Consider the following 6,803-nt stretch of genomic DNA (forward strand, 5'->3'; position numbering starts at 1 on the left):
CTATCAGAAATTGGAAAAAAGAAAAAAAAAAAAAAGGTGGTTGGGAACTCTTCGTGCTCATGCACATGGAACACTTCACTTGGGACACCCGATGTGTGGGGGTTTTCCTCACATGGCAAGCAATGAGTGTCCCCGCTAGGTGTCCCGTAATTCACTTCAGTTCTGACATGATCTCCCGGAAGATCATGTCCGATCTCATGAGTTAAGGCCTTGGTCCAGAGTCTAGAGACCACACACACACACACACACACACACACACACACACACACACACACACACACTCAGATGGCAACCACAAGCCCCAGCTGCTGACCGGTGCTCCTGAATGACCACCCACGATTCAAGATTTCCACCGCATCACTGCAGGCCTAGGGGCTGCACACTTTGTTCTGCTCATAGCCCTTTGGTACAATATGACACCACCTGAGCGTAAGAGGGCTGCAAGATGCAGTCCCCGGTAGAGTGACATCCAGCGAAGGCCGTCCCTCAGGAAGGGCAGCCCAGGTCTTTCAAGGCAGGACACTGACTGAAGGTGACGGTAGCTGCTGAAGCCAATGGACCTAAGCTCAAGCTCTGGGTGCCGCCTCTTTGACTCCCTGGTTCTGTGGATCCTAAATCAACTTCTTCCCTGTGACGTGGATCTGGTCAGGACACAGAAATCAGAACATTACACCGTCACTCTCCACCCTTGGCACCTCTCTCCAGCTGTCCTGAAGACACTGTCTCCTCAGCCTCAGTGTTTCTCTGGATGTTAGCAGCTGCTTTTACAAAACTCTGAGGATGATTCCCGTTGAGCAGGGGTGACATCCACCCACTCCGTGTGCGGTTTCATCTGTGTTCTCTTAAATCAATCCTATGGTTAGATTCTAGATGTCCTTTAATCATAAAAGTCATACCTAACGATAGTAAATACTCAATACTAGCACACTATGTTTTTATTTCAGTTGATACTGAGTGTTTCACCTATATGCTGAATTCTTCCTTATTTTTATGTCATTTTTACTCTTTTCAAATAATAAAAGCTAGCTGGGCACAGTGGTGCACGCCTGTAATCCCAGTGGCTCAGGAGGCTGAGGCAGGAGGATTTGGAGTTCAAAGCCAACCTCAGCAACTGTGAGGCACTAAGCAACTCAATGAGACTCTGTCTCTAAATAAAATACAAAACAGGGTTGAGGATATGGCTCAGTGGTCAAGTGTCTCTGGGTTCAATTCCTGGTACCCCCCAAAATTAATAATAATACTAAAAATAAAACTTTCAAGTCAAAAACTCTCTCAACTTACTATTAACAAAATACAGACAACATTGAGTTATAACTATTGACATTTATGTTTTTAAAGAACTTTCTTAAGTTTTGGTTTGTGTGATATTCTTAAATGTTGAACTTAGTATTTTTAGTATCTCATTTTTAAATTTTTAAAATTTATTTTAATTAGTTGTACATGGCAGTAGAATGCATTTATGCACTTTGATGTATCATACACAGATGGAGTATAATTTCTCATTTTTCTGATTGTCCATGTTGTAGAATCACATTGATCCCATGCAGTCACATATATACATAAAGTAATAATGTCTGTTTCATTCTACTGCCCTTCCTATCCACATATCCCCTCCTCTCCCTTCACTCTCCTCGGCCTAATCAAAGGTAACTGGATTCTTCCCTAGTGCCCCTCCCCTTGTTGTGAATTAACATCCACATATTAGAGAAAACATTTGGCCTTTGGTTTGGGAGGATTAGCTTATTTCACTTAGCATGATACTCTCCAACTCCATCCATTTACTGAAAAATGCCATAATTTCATTCTTCTTTAAAGCTGAGTCCATTGACTATATATATACCACTTTTCTTTATCCATTCATCTATTGAAGGACATCTAGGTTGGTTCCATAGTTTAGCTATTGTGAATTGAACAGCTATCAACATTGATGTGGATGTGTCACTGCAGTGTGCTGATTTAAAGTCTTCTGGGTACAAACTGAGGAGTGTGATAGCTGGGTCAAATGGTGTTTCCATTTCGAGTTTTCTGAGTAATCTGCATACTGCTTTCCATAGTGGTTGCATCAATTTGCAGTCCCACCAACATGCACTTCAGATAAAGCATAGATCTCTAGGATACATAAAGAACTCAAAAAAACTTAACACCCAAAATCAAATAACCCAATCAATAAATGGGCTAGGGAACTGAACAGACACCTCACAGAAGAAGAAATACAATTGATCAACAAATACATGAAAAAATGTTCAACATCTCTAGCAATTAGAAAAACGCAACTCAAAACTACACTAAGATTTCATCTCATCCCAGTCAGAATGGCAGTCATCAAGAATAGAGGCAACAATAAATGTTGGTGAGGAGGTAGGGGGAACGTACACTCATACATTGTTGTGGGACTGCAAATTGGTGCAATCTCTCACTTTTATGCGTGTGTTTAAATCCAGTGTTCTGGAGGTGCTGATAATGTAGAAATGTGTTCTCTAAAATCCTGTTCATGCAGGGTTCAGTTGCTGCTTGCTCCTGGAGGGCAGAATCCTCAAATCCATCTTCTGACAGTGATGTGAACTGTTGAGCCGTCTCCTCTGAGCCATGACTTTTCTCTGCCAGCCAGTGCTTTCCCTTCCTCTGTGTTTATGTGTTCCCCATGTTTATGTTCCCTTCTGACAATCTGCAGAAGCTGAGACCACCTCAACTTGACATGGAACAGAAAACACATCATTGGATGAGATGCATTTCCCAGATCACAGTGACTTTGCCCTAAGATTTTACATTTACCTTGTCTTAGTTCCAACTTTCTACATTTTACTCTAAAATGACTTCCAGCAAGTGCTGTTTATATGGTAAGGAATAGAAGAAGAAAACATGCCCTCAAATTTTAATATGCGCAAGATTTCACAGGGGGTTTTATTTTCACCTGAAAATAAAAAAGAAGAAATGGCTCTAATGTTTATAAATTGCTTTCAACATACCAGGTGTTTCAGAGGATCTGGAGCTGTGTTTTGGCATTCCTAAAAAAATGTGTGCTTTTTCTTAGGTGGATATGCACAGCAGAGCACAAGTGAGCCCACTCACCAAACACACTAGGCGTGCAGGATATTTTCTCAGGTTAGTGCCACAGCCAGCAGGTCAGGACGTCGGTAGAATAAACAGCAATTTGTAAACTGCACCATGGCTTGATATGAAATTCTCATTCCTCCTGTGTCTGGTATGTGGAATAAATATTAATAATAATGAGAGTGGCTTCTCTAGCAAGTGTCTCCATCCTCCTGGAAGAGAGTGGAGGTTGGAGAAGCTGCCCTGGAGAGGCTCTGTGATCCCAGTAGAGGGTGGACTCTGAATCCAGCACCACTCCTCCTTCAAAACTGAGAAGAGATGATACTTCCCACGGACAACCTGCATTGGTGGCTTGTGCCCTAGGAGACCCCCCCCTTTAGGCAGGTCCTAATGAGACCCTAATGACACCTCACCCCTCTAGGGACTCCTCACTGGTTCCATGCCTCCCAACCTGCTCTCCCCAGCATCTCTACACCATGGAGTGTTTCTTGTAATCAGATGATTCCCACAGTCACTTCTTCCCACTTGAGCTGACACAGAGGGCCCAGATGACATTCAGGAGAAGCTGGACTGCAGAGGTGAATGTCAGGGCTCATCCACGGTCACATGGTCCTGCTTCCTGGCATGCTCCTTGTAACCATGGAAAGACTGGGATTCACGAGATTCGAACCATGTCGAGTATTCGGGGGTCTAGAATGAGAGCTGTTGCTTCAGAGGTGTGCTCTGTGCCTGTCTCTGCTTCCTAATTGTGTGCCCTGCTGGGGATGAGAACAGAAACAGAAGAAGACAATTGCTTCGTCTTTTCTTCCCAGCAGACATAGGCATGCTCAAAGTCTCATGACCCAGTGAGTCCTCGAGAGCTGCTAACTAGACTGAGCCCATCAGAGAATAGGACCTCCTTCTCTGAGGATTCTGCTGCATTTCAATCAGGAAAAGGGGAGGAGGGTTCTGAAGCTACCAGAGAAACAGGACCCTGTTCCAACCTTCAACTGCTTCTCCTTCTGAGGTCCTTGAGCCCAAGTGTGAGACTCCCCAGTTGCCTTACTTTATTTTACCATGAATTCTGCTTAGACACATTTCACAGGCTAGTTTTTTTTTTCATTCTTACAGTTCAAGCACTAGTAAGGGAATTCACATCTCTCATAATACAAGCTGATTATTTTTCTGCTATGGAAATAGTGTATGGGAAAGTTAATGCTAACTTCTTTGACATATTTTTTCCCAAATAATGTAAGTATTCACTTCATCCCTTGGCATTCTTGGGGATTGGTTCAAAACCCTCTGAGGATAATAAAATCCGCAGTTGCTTAGATCCCGTGTATGAATGGAATAGCACTTATCTGTAACCTACATATATCCTTCCACGTTCTTTATGTCATCATTAGAGCACTTTAACGCCTGATACAATGTGAGTGCTACATAAGTAGTTGTTTAGTTGTTAATCTATACTAATTAAGGAATAATGATAAGAAATTGCATCACCAGGTGCAGTAGTACATGCTTATAACCCTTGCCATTCAGGAGGCTGAGGCTAGAGGACTGTCCACGCCTAGGAGTTCAAGACCCAGCCCCGTCGACAAAGAGAGGGAGAGAGAGAGAGAGAAAGAGAGAGAGAGAGAGAGAGAGAGAGAGAGAGAGAGAGAGAGAGAGAGAGAGAGAGAAGGGAGGGAGGGAAGGAGGGAGGAAAAGTCTGTATACGTTCAGAGCAGCTGCAATGTTTTTTAGAATATTTTACTCTTGGTTGTTTGAATCTACAGATGGAAATCCTGCAGATGCAAAGGGCTAACTGAATAGAATTAGATTAATTTTGTTTTATGGAGTGGAAAAACAGCAGCAGGATAGCAATAAACTTATGAACATTGGTGCTAAAAAGCAATACATTATCTACAAAATCATCTAGTTGACCTAAACTTTTATAATTATAATCACTTATACTTGTAAAACCTTTAAAGCACAATTGGCTTTAAAGAATAATGGCAAGTGGAGCAGATGGTTTTCTGTGACTACTGTGAATACGGAGGCCATTCTTGTCAAGTTCGCACTGTCGTAGGCTTTCCAAGAAGTTGTTAAATATGGATGCTAATTGATCTTGGTTATTGAGTGTCCACTGTATCCCAAGAATGTGTTCAGTGTTAACATATATTATCTCAATCTTCATTACACCTCTCAAAATATGTACTACTTTTCTACTTTTAAGAAAAGGAGACTGGGGCTTGGAGAGATTAAGAAACACACTCGAGGTCCTATAACTAATAAATGAGTGTCTGAACCCTAGGCCACATGCTTATGTTGCCATATGGCCTCCCACCTCTGCTCTCCAAATCCTGGGACTCTGGGCACACACCACCAGCCCACACTTTCACTGCTATCTCTAGTGCATTCAGTGTTTTCTTTGTATGAGAATCTGCCTCAAGGGAGAATGTGGGGAGCTCATTAGGGCTTTGTTTTCTCATATTTAATCAAATCAATATCCAAAAAATAAATAAACATTTATTAAACATCTATCATGTTTCAGGCATGAAGTATAGTCAAAAATATCATAATTATAGAGTGTACTAGGTCAAAAATACTTCTTCAATCTCAGGGTACATTTTAAGCACACATTTTGAAGAAATTAATTGTGAAGCACAGTTAAATAGTTCTTATTGGTCATTATGGAATCAAGAAAGAATGTGTCAGCATTCCAGATAAGTGGGTGGGCAGACAGTGTTACTCTTGTGAATTAAAAGACAGTATTTTCTGGGATTGCTTACAAGAAGTCAACCCGAACGCAGACTTCCTTTAAGAATCAAAATCCTCAGAGAAGCCACTAAGATTGGAACTATTGGAGACAAGTCTCCAGAAATACTGTGGAACTATATGCTGGGGAGGCAGAAAAGAGATTCCAAAAATGGAAAACTGTAGGAGAGAGAGGAGGAAACCTGAGAATGGAGAGAAGAGATGAGAAAAGAAGTCCGAAGAAGGAAGAAAACATCAGGATAAGGACAATAAAAAGGTGTGGTACAAGAAGAGGCCCAGAAACACACAACCATCAGGAGACAGAGAAAGATTCCACTAATGAGTGCATTCGTTGTAACATGTATTTCTTGTTACCATCCAGTACTTCAGTTCAGCTAAAGATTTAAAAATAGCTCTCATTTTAGGAATGCTAATCGATTCATGCCCAAAACATTAAAAAGGAGCTGATCAGCTCTTCGAATCTTGAGTTTTACTTTTTGGGACCCAGGTCCATCTAGTGCCAACAGGTTCTTTCAGGTGTAAAGAAATGATTTCAGTCTTGGGTATTTACTTTGAAACCATGGAGATGCCATAGAATTTATTAGTCATCAAATAATTTGCCAAGTTTTTAAATGACTAACTTGTGTATATATATAAAAAAATTACATAATTTCAGGCATAAAATAATGCCTAATGTTACATTTGGAACTGAGCCATATTCCATTTTTAAAGTCTCTCTTTCACTCTTTCAGTCCTTTGGCCAATTTAATTCATTTGAATTCAAGTCAGACATTTTTAGTAACGTGTAAAATTAAATAAGACATGGGATAGGAAAGGAAAAGAGTGAAATGTGTTTCAAGTATTCAATGTCCAAACATCTTTGGAGATCCCACAGTTACTGTTACCAAACTTCAGAAAGTCTGCTCTATCTTTCCTGGGGAGGAATGCCCTTCATGGGTACAATTACAGTAGATAAGATTTAAACAAGACAGAAATTCCAGATCCACTCCAAGGATGGTGCCACAAAACCATGC

The sequence above is a fragment of the Ictidomys tridecemlineatus genome, chromosome 2 (assembly GCF_052094955.1).
Source record: "Ictidomys tridecemlineatus isolate mIctTri1 chromosome 2, mIctTri1.hap1, whole genome shotgun sequence".
Lineage (NCBI taxonomy): Eukaryota > Metazoa > Chordata > Mammalia > Rodentia > Sciuridae > Ictidomys > Ictidomys tridecemlineatus.